Consider the following 20,920-nt stretch of genomic DNA (forward strand, 5'->3'; position numbering starts at 1 on the left):
TCGCAATCTCGAAGATCCTCGCGAATCGGTTGTTCAACGATCTTGCTTTATCGTCAACGTCTTGCCACTTCTCCTGTGGGTCAATCGGCGACGAGTATTGCGGCGCCTTCGCTTGCTTCATTCGGTCGCGGCGTTGCCACTTAGGCGACTTTCTTTCGCGGCTGCTAACCATGGTCAGGTGTAATCGGCACCCCGCACCTCCACTGCTTGTCGGCCCCGGGCCTCGACAAACACCTTCGCTGTTGTTGTTGTGGCTGTAGGAAGAAGGAAAAGAAAATGCACGGGCCTGCTACTGGCTCTGTAGCTGAGCCACCTCCGCTACCTCGTGCAGATAGAAGAGAATATAGAGAAGAAAGAAAAGGAAGAGGGAAAGCGCGCGGCGCAACAACAGCCGTCGTCCACCACCAGCGGTGGCGTGTGCAATGACCCCCCTGATGGGGCTGGTACAGGTGGGTCACCGCCGCTTGCGGCAGGAGGCTAGCCTGGCACCGAATTTTTATCTGTTGTAGGCCGTCAAACTCCTTTGGCTCCCGGCTGCCCTTCCCTATCAAACCTGCTTTACTCTCTGTGCAGGTTTCTTCCTCTCCATTCTTAACCCCTCCTCGAGGCCTGATATAACTTAACTCTCCTCTTATACTGCGCTACATTACTTGGCAGCGCAGGCTGGTACCTCTTTACTCTCCGAGGCCCTACGTTCGCCTCATCATAACTACGAGCCCTCTCATACCCTCGTAATCGTTGCGCCTATTACATCTCAATTCAACGAATACAGTTAGAGATGTGGCTTTACCTTTCGGACATCAGCGCAGGCTTCTCTCATAATTTTATTTTTTTGTTGAAGCTCATAGATAATGCTGCTGCGCTGCAGTTCAGTTCAGTTCAGTCGTGTCCGACTCTTCGTGATCCTATGGACCATGTCACGCAACGCTTTCCGGTCTCTCACTATCTTCCTAACATCACATCATTTCATCTGCAGTGCCTCGAGGATGCCATCTAACCATCGCGTTCGCTGCCTACCCCTTCTCCGGCGACCCTCAACCTTTCCCAACATCAAATCTTTCTCCAGCGACTCCTCTCTTCTCATCAGATGACCAAAGTAGCTGAGCTTTGACTCGAGAATTTGACCCTCCAATGAGCAGTCAGGGTTTATGGTCGACAATATCGACTGATTTGATCTTCTGGCAGTCCAATGAACTCTCGAGAGTCTTCGCCAGCACCACAATTCAAACGCGTCAATTCTTCGGCGGTCAGCTTTTTTCACAGTCCAACTCTCGCATCCATACATCACAACTGGAAAGACCATGCGCTACCACACATTTGCTAATATATGAATTGTAATAATATTTTAAAATTCAACTGTACAACGTTTAATTTGACTGTTATAGTTACATCAGGCAATCACTTTTCAAGTTACATTACTTTTTATGAAATTATTTTCCTCTTTGGTGCTACATGGATGCATGGTTTCGCATCTGGCGCTGAAAGATGGTTTTGCTGTTGCAGACGAGTTGCTGTCATGTTAGCCTTGAATAAGCTTTGATGTGATCACTGCTTATTCAGTTTTTTTTTTATTCCTATCCTTGTACAGGCTTGGGGAAAATTCGGACTATAATGGACAAAAGTAGCTACCATGCCGCAATGTATGTCATATGCTTGTTGAACGTTTGCTGAGCGACAGTATAAATATAATAAAGACTCCGTTCACGTACGGAGTAGATGACGACATGCCGCTGCAGCATCTACCTTTTGTGTCCTTCCATTTCGGGGCTGCACTCACCACGAAATCCGCGAACGACAGTGCGAAATCAGCCAAACCCACCCGCCGCCGCTGAAGCAGACGCGGAGCGAACAATGTGCAGGTCACGCTGGTCACGCCCCTGTTCACATTCTCCGGCAGCGATTAAGAATGCCTTAAGAAAGAGCGCGCGCTCTTCCTCGAGACCGGCCTTCAATTCATCCATTCATGCAAAACCTTTATTCATGAGGGTGACCTGAGGCCTACAGGGGAAGGGGGTGGGTTAGGTGCTAACTTGTCAAGCTGGCCACGAGACGGCGCCACGCTTACTTCCTGCTGCGCCGCGCCCGCCACTGCACATGTATGATTCCCTGTATGAGAAAGACATGTATGAGGAAGACAATAGAAGAGGAAATCGCGGCGCCGAAACCCCCAACTACAGTGCTCTACTACCGCAACTCTGCAGACATGTCACCCATGTGTCACGTACAAAAATATTCTCCCGCAGCGCACCGTTTGTGTTTTTTCCCTTGCATTTTCCCTTTCACTTGTTGGTGATCATTTCGTAATAAAGCAAGGTGTAATAAAGCGCCAATTTCATGTCGTTGGTTCTTCAGTACTATGCTTTTGTCCTAGCTGTTCCAGATGTTTGTACGCCAGTGAATTAATCCTGCGGCCTCTAAGGCACTTTTCTGGACTTTTTTTCTTAGAAGTTCATAAGATCCTGGCACTGCTTTCCTGTTACTCTTCTTATCGCATGCAAGATGCAACACAATTAATGCTATACTTATTTGTATTTCGAAACCGAAAGCAACGAATAACGTGCTGCGAAGCGAAATTTTATGCGCCTTGTCGAGACAAGACAAGTCAGGACCGAAACGTTTGTGTTTCGTTGTGCGCGGTTAGCGCGGTCTTTTGTTTCGTGGTGCCTTCATCGGCACTACTTTCTTGTATTTCAGTGCTTTGACATCACAAAAGAACAAATCGCATGTAACGAGGTAGCCACGGGGGAACCTCCCATTATGCCGAGTTTGTTTGAATATCGTTTCTTTTCACTTGCTACTCGCACTGCCAGAAGTCGCAGGCGTGCTGGACAAATCTATCCGCGACTAACCCAGTCTGCACAAGGTGAGAATCGATCTTCTCAGCTTCACGTTGATTCGGTGTTGACGCCTTTTCAGCGTATTTCAACAAAAGGTATTTTTTGTCAGCAGACCGACTGTACAAAGCTGCGATTTGTGCATCGATTGATCATTGCTGCAGACGTCAGAGCGCTATTTTCTTATTTAAGGGTTGTTACTGGTAATGGTACTGTTGCTGGTTTGTTAATGTTTATGATATGTCTGAGGCACTTTATAAGCTCAAGGGGCTCATGGCGCAAGGGAATATCATCGTGCGTTTCGTTGTGGTTGCGAGCTTCGGGCGGCGTGAAGAGTTATTGTTCCTTGATTCATGTTCTTTGCATCATCTCCAATCACGAGTAATCAACCTTGTTGCACTAAACTGACGTGCAGCCGCACACCCTTTTAGCCCCTGGTCGAGTGCGCGGTCGACTTAATAAGCAATGAACGGTCGTTCTTTCCTCGTTCTACCTTTTTCAAATTGCGTGCATCTGTAAGTGGGCTCCGAAATGTAGCTCATTTGCAAGTGCCACTTTGGTATGGTAAAATCTCTAAGGCATCGACCCGGCGGGCTCAGCTATGATCATTTTCACGCAATGTTTGCTGCTGTTGATGAACAAGGTCCGGAGTATTAGAGGCAGCGAAAAAAATTCAGCTTACAACTAAGCAGACTGTCGAACGTGAGGGCAGGAGAATTTCAGCCCCATGATTTCCGCGGCTGCCCTACTAGCTAGCAAATATGACGGTGAACATGGGAAGAAATATGAGAAGAGACTGCAAGAGGTGGTGTCATAATGAACTAGCGAAATAAAGCAAGCCAGGCGAACCGTCGGTAAAGAACAAAAGTAGCACGAAGGTGGTGATGATTTCAGTTAGGGTAGAGGGGAAACAATTTTTTTTTTTTTTCCCCGGATTTGGAGAGTGGAAGCAGGGGGGGGGGGGGGGGGGATGTACCTGGTATGTTTTCACCGTCCAAATTTTGGTCAGAGCCCTCAGTCCAGTACACGGTTGTCCCCACTATCCAGCTAGTGTGCTTGATCAAGCTGCTTCTGGTTGGTTGGCTTCGTGCTATGCTCCATAATCTCTCTGGAGGGAGGAGCAGGGATCGATATAGGTTGATCGCCACTGGTTGCTGTTTGGTAGGTCTGGGTTGCTGGCGGCAACCACAGTATTTGTCTCTTGACCAGGCGGGGGAAAAGTAAGTGTTCATGGTAGAGGTAAAGTTGTGTACAAGTCCGGAGTTGACACCATACGGTAGCATCAGGATTGATCACTGTGGTATATGGTAAGTAGCAGTGTTCTTTGGAAGGCCTCCAAATAGCAATGTAAGGTTTTGAAAGGGCATGGAGGCAAAAATTTACTGCCATGAGATGTAGACTAAAAATGTTAGGTGTGTGAAATAAGTTGGACATGCTTATTTATTTAGTGATACTGCATAGTCTTTAGACTGTAGGCAGGAATGAGCAAAGATACAAATCAATAAGAATCAAGAATATACACATACTTCATGTAAGAGCAAGCAGGTGATGCAGAAAGACATAAGGGTTTCACATTTGAAAGGCTGTTATATTATCGATAAACGTTTCTACTTTTTTTACATAACTCCATCAGTAGGTTGGCATGTTCTGGTGACAAAACAAAAAGGGGACTATTTTCACTAGAAGCTGCTTAGTAGTGGCCGAGAAGAACAAATTTGTGTAGTGGCAACAGCATAGAAATTGCAGCTAGCAGGATGGCTGGATCCCCTCCAGAGCACTCCTAACCCACCACCAGTGTGTGGGTGTTGCTATGCATATCATCCATACTTGTGCTTTTACTGCATGTGAGATAACCAAAGAGAGGATCTGTTATAGTTTGTCAATTTTTTGACATGTCTAAATGAGAAGTGTATTCTGAGGAAGAATTCTTTGGGTTAGCATGATGTGCAGTGGCTGAGCATCTAACGAAGCAAAGTAGATATTCGCTGCGAGATTGACCTAGAGGTGGCGCCACCGTCACTCTGGTAGTGGATTGGCAGCCGGCGGCGCTCGCAGAAACGCACGCTGTGTAGGTCTGCTTCCGAGTTTATGGCAAGTTTGTTGGCGATGAAAACGTGTCTTCTGCAGTATTTCTGCAATATTGCAGAAAAACATCCAAGGATTTCGCCAATGCAGCAAAAGAAGAGCGGATTTTAAGAAAACAAAGCACGCAACCACCAGTCTCCTAGATTTACATTCCACGTTTCTTGCGCTGTACCGCGCTCACGCGCCTAATGCTTGGGCCTGCCTAATGACAGCTTTGTTTTTCTTATCGACTTTTAAACAGTTTGCACGTGTCTCATGCGAGTGAGACCGGCGAATTTAGTGTGAAGCCCACGCAAATACAAGGTTCGTGCTCTGACCTGCAGTAATTTGGATTGAATCGAGGCAGCCTGGTTCATCACGTCGTACTTGGCTCGATGATTAAGCAGGTTAAATGTAGCTTTGGCAGCGCACTGCATGGTGAGTTGCTGTAGACTGAGTGCACATCAATTCTGGTCCAGAGAACCACGCACAAGTATTCCCCAAAAATGAGATCACGCCGACACTGTACAGGAAACCTCGCCTCACAGGAAAGCTGATTGTTCACGTGTACAGCGCTGAGTGGATTGAATTTGCCGAGATGTTTTTTGCGGCCACTGTCATAGAATGTGATAGTGTATTAATGCATGCGCCACTAAGTGTAAAGGATTTCCTGAAACCGAGAAAAGTATAAGGGATTTCTGATGTGTGTGATATTAATATATAACGGTATATTAGTAGTGTAATTATTTTGTTTTGCAATGCGAATAAATTTCACCCTATGAGAGAACTTTTACACTCTTGACAGAATTTACAATAATCAGGGAATAATTTTCAGTAACGTTAAAGTGCAAGCTACGAATTACTCACTGCGAAGACATCGTTATAAACTGCGCATGGGCACTGTCATGTTCGGGGAAGCAATTTTAAGGCTGAAAATTTTTTTATCACTAATTATTTAGCAGTGACTAAATCTTATGCGAAATAAAATATTAGGGTTGTTTCCAAAACAGATGTCGGATATAAAACTATTCCGAAGGAAATGAGGTCATCTTATCATGCGACTATAAAAATGTATTTGTTTATAAAACTATTCCGAAAGAAATGGAGGTCATCTTATCATGCGACTATAAAAATGTATTTGTTCCCGAACGAAACACTGATATTAAAGCCCTTATGAAGCTGTTTTACTCCCTTTGTCAGAAATGACGAGTTTTGTCGGAAGACAGCACTTGGACGAAAAGGGATTATTATGATTATAATAGGCTACCAGAAAAGTACATTGATCTAGGTGTATTATGTAATATTTAGGGTAACAATTAAGTGCAGGGAATATGTTTCCCAAACATTCGAGCATCTCTCTAAAGCAAAACGGGCTCACTAAAACATTTACGGATGCACAGAAGCCTTCAACAACAAAAGAAAAGAAAAGAAATGCATATTGGCCCGGGTTTAACGCATGAAAGCGGCATCGGCTATGACGGATGATGGCAGAGGCTGGTTTTGGTGTCGTTTTCTTTTTTTTTTTTTTCATTATTAACACCACATTTACCACGTGGGATTGTTTATTGTGCAGTCAAATCCCACAGCAGAGGAACGCCTTTCGAAACGGTTGTAATTGAATCCCCCGTTCTCGAAATCAGCAGTCGAGCGCCCTTACCATTGAGACACCGCGACAGAGGTTTAAAAGAAAAAAACAAATGAAAAAAAAAAAACAAACAAAAGTACTCACACAACTCTGTCGTGCATACAGACGGCATAGCAGGCATAGAGTGGTCTATTCAAACTGCATTCTGCTATATGAAGCAGTCTGCGGTGTCATATGTTTTAGTAGCTGCGGTATTCCAAACAGAAACGGGAATATGCGATTTCTGAGCGTTTGCATTAACGTTTATTGACGGCAACAACCTGTTTTGCTTTGACATGGCAGTAACGACAGTACCACTTCGTTTGAGACATTGCATGTCAAAGGATCTCAAGCGCCGAAGACCGCGATGGATGATATGTCCTTATCCAAGCATGACATGCTCGATACAGACAAGTATATATCTTTTTTAATGAAGAATGGGGGGGGGGGTTATAGACTGTTCATATTTATTTTGCAAGAGGCATATAGGTAAGCAAAAGCTCACAGGAACTGCGAAACAAACAAAAACACTCCTATACACGCCGCATGCGCGCTCGTAAATCACTGCGGGCTGGCACGCGACGCGAAAACGCATCCACACTGAGTAGTTTTCGCTGCTGAGTCGCAAGGGGACGACTCTGCTCGATCTCGAGGCCAATACTGTGCACAAAACATTCAGAGATGCAAATGTCGCCGGGCTGTTAGTGATGGCCCCTATAAGACAGGCTCTGAACGTGTGCTGTAGGCAGCTAGATTCAGGGTATTTTGAGTGCTCAGAAATGCTTGCAGTAAGCAGTTTTGAAGTAGTTGTTGCCTGCAAGAGAGACTGTTGTCAGGCATAAATGGCAATACTGTGAGAAATTTTCATCGGGCATGCCATGGTTATTTTTTGCTGCATGTTTGCTGCTGCATAAATCTCTTTTCGGGACTTTTAAACTGTAAGTGTGTAAACGTCAAATTTTTGGATGTGAATATGAATCATATATTTGGGTGAGAATCAAATCAAATGGTTTTGAACATGATTGCAGGTTATATTTGGCAGTATTGGTGTGTAACCTAAGCTAAAAACAGTTTTTTTTTTTTTAGAAATAAGCAGCTTTAAAGAGAATCAGATTTTACTGCACATTTTGTTTTTGCCAATCAATGGAATAATAAAACTAAGGGGGGAGGGCCGGGGTATAATGTAGTTGCAGTAGTAATCCATTTGTGGGCTACATACCTTGTTTACGATTATGTGAACATCATTTTCTTCAGTGAACAAAGTTTATTACAGCAGTGTACTTCTTTGTTACCAAAGGAGCTTACTTAATGCTGTCAAGATGTTTTATTATCATCATCATCATCAGCCTGACTATACCCACTGCAGGGCGAAGGCCTTTCCCATATTTCTCCACTTAACCCAGTTCTGTGCTAGCTGCATCCACTTGACCCTGCAAACTTCTTAACCTCATCTGCCCACCTAACTTTCTGCCACCCCCTGCTATGCTTCCCTTAGAATCCATTTTGTTACCCTAAGCGACCATCGGTTATCCTCTCTTCGCACTACATGTCCTGCCCATGTCCATTTCTTCTTCTTAATTTCCACTAGAATGTCGGTAACTTGAGTTATTTCTCTGACCCACTCTGCACGCTTCCTTTCTCCTAATGTTACCCCTACCATTTTTCGTCCCATAGCTCTCTGTGTTGTCCTCAACTTTAGAACTCTCTTGGTTAGCCTCCACATTTCAGCCCCATAGGTGAGTACAGGTAAGATGCAACTATTGTATACTTTCCTCTTGAGCGATACTGGCAAGCTGCTAGTGACAGTCTGCGAGTGCTTGCCAAATGTGCTCCATCCCAATCTTATTCTTCTTGTTATTTCCTTTTCATGGTCCGGATCTGCGGTTACTACCTATCCTAAGTAGACATATTCGCTTACTATTTCTAGTACTTCGCTACCTAATGTAAACTGCTGTTCCTTCCCGAGGCTGTTGAACATTACCTTAGTCTTCTGCATATTGATTTTCAAGCCTGCCTTTCTACTTTTCCTATCTAGGTCGTCAATCATTATTTGCAGTTCATCCCCCAAGTTGCTTAGCAAGGCAATGTCATCAGCAAATCGCAGATTACTGAAGTATTCTCTATCTACCCTTATCCCTAACTGCTCCCATTCCAAGTCTCTGAATACTTCCTCTAAGCAAGCTGTGAATAGTACTGGGGAGATTGTGTCTCCTTGCCTAACACCTTTCTTTATGGGAATTTTGTTACTTTCTTTATGCAGAACTATGGTTGCTGCGCAGCCACTATATATATCTTCCAGCACTTTCACGTACGGCTCGTCTACCCCCTGATTTCGCAATGCCTGCATCACCGCTGATGTTTCAACTGAGTCAAATGCTTTTTCGTAATCAATGAATGCTATGTATAAGGGCTGGTTATATTCCGTGCATTTTTCTATCACCTGAGTGATGGTATGGATATGATCGATAGTAGAGTACCATTTCCGAAAACCTGCTTGATCCTTTGCTTGATTGCAGTCTAAGGTTGTCCTGATTCTATTAGCGATTACCTTAGTAAATACCTTATACGTTACAGACAGTAGGCTGATTGGTCTGTAATATTTAAGGTCCTTAGAGTCTCCTTTCTTATGAATGAGGATGTTTGCATTCTTCCCTGGTTCTGGTACCATTGATGACACCAGGCACTGCGTATACAGGGTGGCCAGTTTTTCTAGCACAATATCCCCCCCCCCCGTCCTTTAGCAAATCTGTAGTTATCTGATCCTCTCCAGACGATTTCCTCCTCTTCATAGTTTCTAATGCTTTCTTGACCTCGTCCCTCGTCGCTGGTGGAACGCCTGACTGCTTTTCCCTGCCGCTAATCTCGTTACGGTCCTGACTACTTTGGCTACTGTAGAGATCTGTATAGAACTCCTCGGCTACTTTGACTATCTTTTCCATATTCGTGATGACGTTGCCCGCCTTGTCCCTCATTGCATACATCTGGTTTTTGCCTATGCCCAATTTCCTTACCGCTTTAAGGCTTCCCCCATTCTTTCATCTGCCTGAGATGTTTAATTTGCATAAATTGACCGAGAGCCTCCTTGCTGTTGGAGTGACATCAATTATGAATGGTGTGAGGGGCATATTGCAGAACTGTGCTGGATAAAGACAATAGAATGGCTCAATAATTTGCACCACAGAAGTAGTAAATAAGACCATTTCTTCCATTTTCTTTCATCTGCCCGAGTACAAATTTACCACTCACGCTGGCTTGCACGCTAGCTCCCATGTGTCAGTGTTGGCAGCGCAGTTCGGCAAGCTGGCTTTGAGCTTTGGACTTCACTCACAAGCTGTCTTCTTGGCCCCTGTGGCCAAATATACAAGGTTTCCAGATCCTAAAATATGGGAGTTTTGAAAGAAAAGAGCAGTGCAGTGACTGCATCACAGTAGCTGTTGGTGGGTGTCAGCACATTGTCCTTTTGAAGATTTGTAACTACCATGTGGTGACTGTAAGGAAATAGCACGGTAACCATAGTAGTCTGTATGAGCTGCTGTAACTAGCAATAATTGCTTGCACGTGCTGAAATGCTTGGTATTGAGTTTGGGTGGATATGGAATTTAGGAATTTCTGATTATTAAGGAGGTTCGAAAGCTTATTATGGTGAAAGTCTAGTGCGAGTCGAGTGAATCAAGTGCTGTCTTCAAGATATTCGAACTTCAAGTACTCGTGCACCTTGTGTAGGTGCAACACTATTTTTGTAGTGGTGGTTGCACTAGAACACTATTTTTGTAGTGGTGGTTGCACTAGATGTGGTGTTTGTCAACTGTGCCGTGTGCCTGTTTTTCTTTCCTGATTGATCTGCAGTGGTTTTAAAAGGGACCGTTTAATAGTACAGAGGTCATGGGGTTTAGAAATCGTCTCGTAAATCAAACGAGCAGATTTCACCAGATTTAAGGCTTTGTCTAGGGAGACAGAAACATAAAGGGTAAGAGCCCAGAAATGCTCATTTTACAATTTTTTACATTGGCAGTGTTCACAATTCTTCAAAAAAAAAATGCATTGAGCGTATTAGAATGCTTCCAATGCAGTGTAATTTTGAAGCAATTAGCTCTCACTGGTGTCGCTGTATGGAAATGATCATGTCGGGGCATACGTATTGGCAAAGTTTTGCTAATACCGTATTTTCAGGATTCTGTGCACCCCCATTGCTAGCATCGAAAAAAATTTTGAAAAAGAGTTTGCATATGAAGGTAAGCATGCCCTTTTTTGCAATGAAGAGAACGTAGGCAAGGCTTTCAGCGCTTGCTCACTTAAAGGGAGGCAAACCAGAGCCATTGTAGACCCAAAGGGGTGGAGTGTACACAGTGCAATCACCACTTCTTGTGTTGCTGCGCTGTATGGCAGCTGGCGATGCAGGATGGCAAGAGCTGGCCAAAAGCAACTCTTATCAGTGCATTGTCACGTGGACCTGGAATTGGCGGCCATTTGGCGGGTCTCGGAAGCTATCACGGGCGCTCATTGCTTTGCTTGATATCAGCTCTTTGGCATCCGTAATGAAAGTTGGATTCAGTTTAAAGAGGGCTGTTGTGGCTTGAACTTCAAATGCACTGAAGGTCTTTGCCAAGTTTTTTTGCCAAATTATTTTCTTTGACCGTCTATTGGGGGGGGGCAGTGTTTTAATTTAATTTTTCGAATCTAGCTGAGTGACCCCACCCTCCCCTCTTCACATTAGGCATTGCGATGAAAAAAAAAGGGTGCCTAAATTGGAGTAAATACATTATATAATTAGGCATACCGTTTTTAACATGCAGATTCAATGAGTTAGTTGCGTGATCTTGGATTCTAAGTGCCTTCCCAGGTTGAAAGATACAAGTTTGATGGAGTCTGTCTGTTCAGCATCATTGCAAGCACGACGTTAGTGGTCAAGAAAAATGTTTTAAAAAAGCTTTGAAGGAGCATCGGCTCTGTCTACTTGGCACCAAAACTTTTTGCTGCGCAAATGACGCAGTGCACGATTTTGCCCGTCTCCAAGTTTTCTTGAGACAGAAATGCGCATTAAAAATATACTTGTTAAGGTGCAAATACAAATAAAGTGCCCATCAGTTTGGTTCTAAAAGGGAGAGGATGGCCAGCTCAGAAACATAGACTCAAAGGGGACAACAACGAACGACAATTCGGGCGACACTTAGGAAACAACCGTGTAAGAAGTGAAAAAGCTGCTCGCGCATTGTGGTTTGGCCCGATTTTGGAAAGAATTTCTATTTCTGCATGTAAATGGATCAAGGCTCAACTCAGTATGTGTATGCATTTTTTAATTCTTTTTTTGCTCAGCTCTGGTCGGAACGAAGGTAATCTTGAAACACCGGATGCAGCTGCAAGCAGCCAAGCTACAAAGGCGACATCTGCAACTGCACGTGGGGGGCCCTTGGCACAGAGAAGGCACCAGCATGTGAGACACACTTTATTCAGTTGAGTTTCAGGCAGGAGCGGCCTCCTCTGCAACAGCAAGCGGGTGACTGGTTTCCACAGCACGGTTGATCACTGTACTTCGGAGTATGAAGGTACACGTCATAAATTGGGAATGCTTTTATTGCTCCATATGCCAGAAATTGATGAACACTTGAAAGAGTTTAAACTGTTCTTGCCACCAGTGCTGTGCGCTCTTGATGGGCACAAACAGATTCAACAGGAAATATATTTGTGCAAAATTCACTCTCGCAGGATGCAGTTTGTCACCTCCAAATACAAATTTCATGCTTTTTCAAAACATGGTGAGATGTGGGGAAAAGCTGCTGAATAGCAGCTTGACACAAAGATTTCAGCCTCTGTGGTCGTACTGGCAGAAGCAGAGAATCAAAAATACACATTTGTACAGAAAACATTCAGTGAGTCATTTGTACAGTACTAATGTATTGCAACTTTTATCAAATGTACACAGGTCACACACAGCATACAGTCACATTCAACATGATTCTGAATTTTCAAAACATAATGCAGCATTGAAAAGACAAAAAGATATGTGTATAGATTTCAGTGCAAAAATGTCACGAGAAAAAAGAAAAGCATTGCTAAAAGGTAGTACAAATGTGTCACCACTGCGAAAAATTTTTTGGAGGCATAAATATCTATGAAAATGAAGATGCTATAATCCTAGTAAAAGTGCGCCTCTGTAATTCTAAATGAAAATTGAAGCAAGGGTATTCTGTTAACCTTGCAGGCTCGTTGTTAAGCTTAGCAGTCACTATATAAAATTCGCCCTCGATGAAGGCAGCTGATTATAACGAGCGTTGATGGCAATATGACATGTAAGGACTCAGTTGCCATTTAGGCGGGAAGTAACTTTGTGCCCACCTCGATTGCATTTTTCTCAGCCAAGTTTAGGAGCTCTGGGGACTGCTTGATGATCTGATGAAGGTATGAATGAACCAGCCAAGCGACAGCATATATTAGCAAGAATAGGCTCCAAGAAGGGCAGTTAATATTGCTTTGCCATGTATATCTTCTGAATAGCACCTGATTTCTCTGGATAGAAGGTTGATGCTGGAATGCATCAAAAACGTTGAGCTTTCTTGTTAAAGTTTCTGTGCCTTCTCAGTATTCTAAGCCAGCGAAGCTTGCTCCATATACATGGAAATCTCAAGTGTTGCTTGTGGGAGATTCCTCTGCCCGAGGTAGACGCAAGACACACACACAGCCGGCCGTGGAAGAATTATCTTTATCTCACTGTCGGGAGCTGTCCATGCAGATGCAGGGGGTCAGGGGTCGTCAGGAGAGCAGCCAGGCAGCGGCCAGCGGGAGATCCAGGAGTGAAGGAGTGAGATGCTCGTAGGGTCGTAGATGCTTTATAGGGTCCAAGCCGGGAACCGGTTACCCCTGTCGGCGAGAGAGGAGAGGGGCAATGGGGCACTTCACAGTTAACGCCAGGAAGTGGTGCGGCCTTGAAATGTTGTGCCGCGCGCCATTATCTTTAATGGTGTGTGGAGCAGGGGTCTGAAATATCACTACAAAAAAAGAAAACAGCGTGCTTTATGCATAACCCGTACTTGCTTATTTTTCCCTATTTATACAAGGTCACATAGTGCTCGAAATTGCTAGGAAGGTCGCCTGCCTGGAAATTATAAAATCACGGTGTTAAACTGCACTCAAAACTAGTGCATGCTTTTTCGTTGCCATTCTATATGTGTGCTTCCAGTGGCCCTTTCGTGCGCACTTGTCAATCTGTGATGCATCGCATATGTCATAGATGTTGTGTATTGGCATCTTATGGATGCTCAATATAGAGTGGTGAGGTGTTGATGGCGAACAGATTTAAGATAGGCAGTGAAATCCAGCCATGTTCATGCTGAGCGCAGTGGAATGTGTTGAGCTAAATAATCGCACAAAATATTACGCAGCCCACAGCCATGCCTGGTGCTAACAGGTGTCGTTGAGGGCTGCTGAAATAAATTTTCCTGTCTCTGACATCTGTCATCCAGATATCAGTAACAGTTTTGTCCCTTTCATCACAAAAGTTGTGCAGTATCCAAGCTGTAAGAATGACTTTCAGCATAAATTTAAGTTGGTGTCGGCTTGCTTCAAGCTTATATGCCATCGCCGCCTGAAAGCATGTTCTACAACATCTCTACCACTACTCTGGTAAAACAGCTGATTTCTCGTCCTCTTATTAAAATGTTAACATCTTTTGAATTAAGAGGGAACTAAAGAAAAAAAAGTCAATAGAAGCAACTTCTCTGACCTGAGAATTAGCCACTGACTATGAATTCAAAGGGAATAAAATTTCTCTGGCCATCCTGTGAATTTGCTGTGAATTTTCCTTGATCTCCCAGTGAACAGAAAGTTATCAGACAGTTTGAGTTGAGTTCACGGGCAGTGGTAGATTTTTTATTCAGAGCAAGTTCGAAGGAAGGATGACACTAGGATATTTAGTGATTGTTTAAAGGAAGTATGTTTGTCGGCTGAATTCAGAGGCAGTGACCAATTTTTGGCTCAAAAAGTTCAAAAGAAGCATTTCTTCGTGCAAGCCTATAGTTTCTTTGAATTGATGTACTTCCTTTGTTCGAGCCTCATACTTAGGCCTGCTTTTGAAGAGCTTGCGACACGAAATCGGGTCACTGCCTACAATCGCAATGTCAATGCAACTGACTTGAAAAATGTGTGGTTGTTACTCTTTTTTGGGCATCTGTCATCTATGTTCTGATTTGCCTTTGGGAGCCATTCAGAAAAAAAAAAAAATATTCATCACTTCTGGGGCTCCAAAAGCATTTAATCACTTCTGCCCATGCGTAAGCATGTAGATAGGGTTCCCGTGATGGTAATGGCCAGCACGCCATACAATGAGCAAGTGGAGGCGGTAAAAAAAAAAAAAAAAAAGAAGAAAAACGTCACAAACCTTTCTGCACGAAGACAGATGCTAGCATTTGCAACTTCTGTTAAATAAACCTGAACAGCATAGGCAGTGCAAATGGCAGGCATTACGGGGAGGGCTGCAGATGTGTGCAACCATTATATTGTTGGCAATTAATAAAGACTCTGTGAACTATATATGTGACGCCACATGCACCACACTGCCGAAGCTCCAGTGGACTTGCAGATCACGGCATCTGTTCCGCTTTGCCTAGTGCTTTCTTTGGTGGTTTGTCTTTTCTTCCATTAGACACATGCCCGTAGAATGAGCTCCCTGCTAATTCTTCAAGCGTAAATACTGCTCACACTAAATTCCGAGCAAATCTTGTTGCATGATTCTCAGAACTGTGTTTCATTCTGTGCTATTGGCTCAGCTTAACTCCATCTCCAATGGGTACCTCCAAGTGCGAAATGAAAAAGCTAGTAGTATATTTTCGGATTGGCGCTTGATTTCCCGGGAGGGAAGGTTAATGTTGGAATGCATTAGAAACGTTGATCTTTCTTGTGAACGTTTCTATGTCTTCTGGGCAAATCTTACTTCCCTGTACATGCAAATCCAACTGTAGCTTTGCGGCTAAAAAACATACATATTTTCAAATATCACTACAGTAAAGAAAAATGCCGTGCTGCACAAAATGCAAGGTTTATCTGTGTAGCAAAAAAAAAAAAAAAAGCTTTGTGCTTAGGTCAACTCAGGCACAACCCATCCTTATTTTTCTTTTCTTTATGCAGGATAACATAATGCTGGAAATTGATATGCACGTCGCCTGCCAGGAAGTCACAAAATCAAACTATGAAACTGCACTGAGAACTTGCACATGCTTTTTCTTTGCCATTCCATATGTGTGCTTCCAGAGGCCCTTTCGTACACTCTTGTCCATCTGTGGAACATCACATATGTCATAGATATGTTTTGTGTTGGCATCCTAGAGATGCTCAGTAAGGTGATGGGGTACATCTATTTTGCCTAACGCCTCCAGATGCCATATTTACTCACATAATAAACACACTTTTTTTCCCGAAATACTAAAGCAGATTGGGGGGTGCGTTTATTATGCGGGATAAATTTTACAAAATCTTTTTCAGGATGAGCAAAAAGATGTATGCAAAGAAAATGCATTAGATGCTTACCTTTCGCAGTTAATTACGCATGCATTATATGCAAACAGTGTTTTTTCTTACTTATCTTCGTTTCTCTATGCTTCAGTCTCCGTCAGAATCGCTAGATCCGTCATCCAGATCTCTGGCCACTTCTACATCGTGCTCCCACAACTGGTCATCCTCGCTGCCATCCAGTGCATTTGCAATTCCAGTCTTATTGAAGCTCTTTGAGATCAGGTCAGCTGGCAGCGAGCACCATGCATCCAATATCCAGGAGTATACCAGCTCGACGGATGGCCTCTTAATCGTGCCGGTCAGCGTCAGGGTGGGCCCTCCTTGGCTACCGAGTCTGTGTGCAAGTGGCGCAGACGGTCTTTGAACGGCTTATTCACACAAACATCAAGGGCTTGCAGCTCCGAAGTGAGTCCAACCAGAATGATGGCGATCTTTGTGCATAACTCCTTTTAGTTCACGGCATGCATTCTCTCCCAGGTGGCCATGAAAACTGTCGAACATGAGGGGAGACGGGAGATGCAGGGCGCCAGGTTGCCGTCCCCAGAAAGTTCGGACCCAATCAGCGATTATGTCGGCCGACATTCATCGTTTCCCATGAGCTCATATGTGTATGCCGGCTGGGAAGTTGGTCTTCGGCACAGCTTTCCTTTTAAAGGTAACGTAGGGTAGTAACTTCCTGCCGTCTGCCGCGATAGCCAGCATTACCGTGAAATGCTGCTTCTTGGTGCCTGTCGTTTTGAAAAGCACGCTGCGGGCTCCTCTTTCATTGACCGTCCGGCCCATCGGCATGTCGAAGTTGATGAGTGTCTGATCAGCGTTGCCAATTTGCGAGACGAGAAATTCTCTGTCCCACCGCAGGCCTATCACAAACACACACTCTAAGGCGACCTGACATCAATTCTGAAATGTCTTTAACTTCCCCTAACTTAGGCTGCCAGGATGTTACCATCATGCTTCCTAACATTGCTCCTGTACCTGAAAGCATGCTTTTCTGCACGTTCGTGCACGCGCTACACTTGCTTACGCACGACGCAGATCGGATGTGCCATGCGCAGCGGTGAGGAGCCGAGGCTTGACGAGCATCACGTCACCGCGTTTCTTTTTCTCGAGTGGTCTTGCTTTCCGGCACATCGCAATTCTTCTTCCACTTCCTTGGCCACGGTGTTCCCAATTCCATCCAAGTGCATCCTTACCCCGAAAGAAACTGGAAAGAATGCCGCCAACACTGTTCGTGTCACTGGACAGTAGCTTCGAAAGGTCCAAAAGCTTTTTTGCGCCGCGCGAGAGAACTTCTGCACGGCCGGGTATACGCGCTTCTGCGGCCGCCACTACTACGGCATTTCGTTGATAGGCTGAATTCGCGGGAGCACTACAACAACCACGAATTTCTGCCGCGGTATCATTTTTCTGAGGAATCTGTGGTGAGAATTTCGGAAGAACTGCAGTTACATGTGAGTGCAGACAACAGAGGGTTTCCACTACCGCCCGCACTGAACCTTCCGATTACAGCATGGTTTTATGGAACTGGCGCAATGCAGATTTTGTCGTGGGGGATCTCGTGATCTCGCATTTGGGAAGTGATTCAGGCAATCTGTCCACCACCTGTAATTAACATCGAAGTCGGCAATAAAAATAAAAACATTAGAATTTGGCACATGAAACATAAAATGCTGAAACTTACCTGTAGCCATCGCCTCTCTTGCTTGTCTCGCCTTTTCTTCCTTCCATTTTTGTTTTAGGTTGTCCCAAAACTTCTTCAGCTGCTTCACTTCTTGCGGACGCACATTGGGCATACTATTGTATTCGAGGCACAAGCCCTCTCACGCTCTCGTCTTGGCATGTAGGGACATCGCGTCTGTCTTTTTGTTTTCTACAACATTCTTGTAATTTCGTAGCAGCTTTGTTAGAGGATCTTTTTCTTTGTCTAGGAAGGGGGTCTTTCTCGTCATGTTGGCTGGTGTTGTGGCAAACACACGGCACTGGGGTCCTACAAAAAACAGCTCAAAACACGCGAACTGAAAGGTTGCGGCCTTGTTGAACAAAGCGCGACACCCAAATTAGTGTTTCCAGACTCAGTTTGCTTCTTCCCTATATTCAGCCATTCCAAGAATTTTCAGCAAAACGTGCGGAATAAAATGCATGTCATGTCTATGTATATCAGTAAATGTCAGACTGAAAACGCAGTTCTTTTATTTTGTTTATTACTGGCATATTTTACACATTTATTTTATATAATCTCGGAACCAGGAGGGTCATAACCACCAGTTAAATAGGTGGTGTTCCTTTTGCTAGGAAGGCTTTAGGAAGCTTTCAGAATTCTGCCTGACCCTTCGAGCGCGCCTTGTGTTTAAAAAGCATGTAGAGCTTCCTATGTAAGGTAGGGAAACTGTCTAAAATAAGGAGTGTTTTAGAATTTAGGCCCTAGGGTGGCTTGGCCCTTGGCTGGTGGGAGGTGGGGTTCCTGGTTTCATCGACTTGCGGTACTTTCCTAAACATCCGGAAGATGCCTTAAGATGTGTTCCTTTGCTAAGCAGACACTTGAGAAGCATTCATTGTGGGCTAGGCCCTCAGGGAGGATGGCCACCTGAGACCTGCAGCAGCCACATCGTCTGGTGTGTGAACGCAGGGAAATATCTGCCCGGTGTCCTGCCATGCCACAGTGGTAGCATGCAGAAACTGTTTCTGCTTGTTCAGGTATACAGCAACACCCCCTCGATGATATTCAATCTGTCGCGGCACCATGTTTCCGGCGAAAGTGACGACGACTGATGAGTCATCGAGTTTGCGGGCAGATACAATTTTCCCTTTTGTCCATGTCAGGTCAGCACGTAGAGAAAGAGTTGTTTTCAGTCGGTGCAACCATAATGACGCCTTTGCAGCAGTTAGCAGGAGCCTTGAGATGGCCCCAGAATCCGAGCCGACATGTGGCACTCGTCGGCAGACGTTGACGGCCGGAAGTGAGTTCAGGGCACATATTAAGTTTTGGTCATACATTGGCCACACGGCGAGACCCACGTCACCGAGGTCCTTGAATAGGCCATCGACGGCTGCTCCGGCTTGTCCGGGGGCGCATGTCACCTTCAAGTTCAATGTTGTAGTTGGCTTGAGCACCACAATGATTTCTCCACATCCAGTATGTGGCATCTGCAGCGGCCGCCATTTAGGCTGGGAGGTTCAAGGTAGAGCTGGCAGCTGCCTGTTGCTAGACGGCGACGCCGGTGACTTTAGGAGCCAGTGGCTTTTTTGCATTAATTTCTCACCATGTTGTCGAGGTATTCCTCCCAGATGTGGTAAAATCTTTAGATTGAACGGTGTCCATTTTTACGGGCTTGCATGGTTGATGGATCATACCGGCTGACTGAACTGGAGGCCGCCATTGCCGGGGCATTCGAGGCAAAGAAGCGGCCGGGAATGCGGGGCTCACTGCGCAGGCGCGTGGCTTTCTGGGGACCCGATTTGGATGCGGTGCGATCCTAGGTTTGCGTGCCGGTCAAGCTCAGAGTGCAAGAAAATCATGTTCAACCTCTTCGGCTGCCAAGTCCCTGATGCGGAGATGCTTGGTAGAGGCAAAATTATTGCTTGGACTAGGCTCCTTAAACTGAACTAATACTGGCTTAGGATGCATTAGTGATTCTCCTACTCTTACCTACGGTTGCCAGCTACTGTATGCCAAGTCAATGGTCCTGAACTCTTTGCTCAAGCTGCGGTCGCTTCTCCATGGCTGCACCACCCTAGGGGTGCTTTTTGGCGAAGAAACAGAGATTAGGAAAAATATTAAGAGGAGGCACTGTATTAGTGCTCTTCGGATGAGCTCCATTTGCTTTGCGCAAATGCAGAGCATCTTTTTCTATGCTTTGGCAAGCAAGGCAGCAGCAGCAGCATAGCCCAGACTTGCAGCTGTAGTTTCATTGGTTGCTTTCCTCCCTTGGTTATAAATGGCGACAGCCTTTGCAGTGGCCCGCTTCACACTTTTCAGTGAAGCGTTTCCATTCTCGGAGGTCTGCGTCTAGATGACAGAGTGTAGGCTCTCACTTGCATTCCGCCTCTTGCCTTCGCTACATCGTGCCAGCAGGCTCGCATCGCTGAGCCTTGCAAATACTTGCTCCAGAGCAGCCCCAACATAAGCCGGGAGGGCACTGTTGTGTGGCGGTGGAAGCTCACCATTAGCAAGGCTCTGTTGAACTTGCACCAAGAGTCAGCACCCTGAGGGCACTTAGAGTGGTTTGGGGCATCGTCAGTGGAAGTCATGTGCAAGAGTATAGGTTCCACTGCTTTTTTCATGCCTGGCATGTCATTTCTGTTGCTCCTCAGGGCATAACAATAGTAGTATGTGATCTTCTTGATCTTTTCCTGCGTTACTTTGCCTCATCCACCAAGAGACTTGCTCTGACCCTTCTTTTTTCTACAAAGTTTCTAAGAGCAGTTCTCATTCACTTGTGGACATGGTTGATGCAGTCTTCCTTGTTGATTTGAATGAAATCATAGAGTTTTGCTTTGGACAAGGCATGAAAAGTCCGGCTGTCTCCATCAGACAGTACAGTCATGAAGCGCAGACCATGCTTGGCCAGAGACCTCTGGAACACAGTCAGCACCGCCTCCACTTCCATGCGGCCAGAGTAGCAGTCTATGTTTCGCTGGCACTCGTGTGGCAAACCAGTCATCCTACTTTTCGTCTTGTGGCTGTGGACCCAAGGCACATTCAAGGGAAAAGTTGGAATACACAATGTAGTTAATTACGAGACCAGTGTAGAGCTCAACAATGCAGCCAATACTTATATGTGACTTACGACCACATGTCATCCAGGAACCATTAAAGATGACGTCAGTGTTCCGAACCAGATTCAGAAAGTCTGTGTGGAGTTTCTTGATCACTGCCACACTTGCAATTTCACTTTCG

General features: G+C 45.0%; 1 pseudogene; it reads right to left on the minus strand.

Moving 5' to 3' along the window:
* Positions 1-19,754: 19,754 nt before the first annotated feature.
* LOC146176944 (uncharacterized) lies at positions 19,755-20,453 on the minus strand (annotated as a pseudogene).
* Between the last annotated feature and the right edge of the window lie 467 nt (positions 20,454-20,920).

The sequence above is a fragment of the Amblyomma maculatum genome, chromosome 10 (genome assembly GCF_055883805.1).
Source record: "Amblyomma maculatum isolate TAMU_Amacu chromosome 10, ASM5588380v1, whole genome shotgun sequence".
NCBI classification, from domain to species: domain Eukaryota; kingdom Metazoa; phylum Arthropoda; class Arachnida; order Ixodida; family Ixodidae; genus Amblyomma; species Amblyomma maculatum.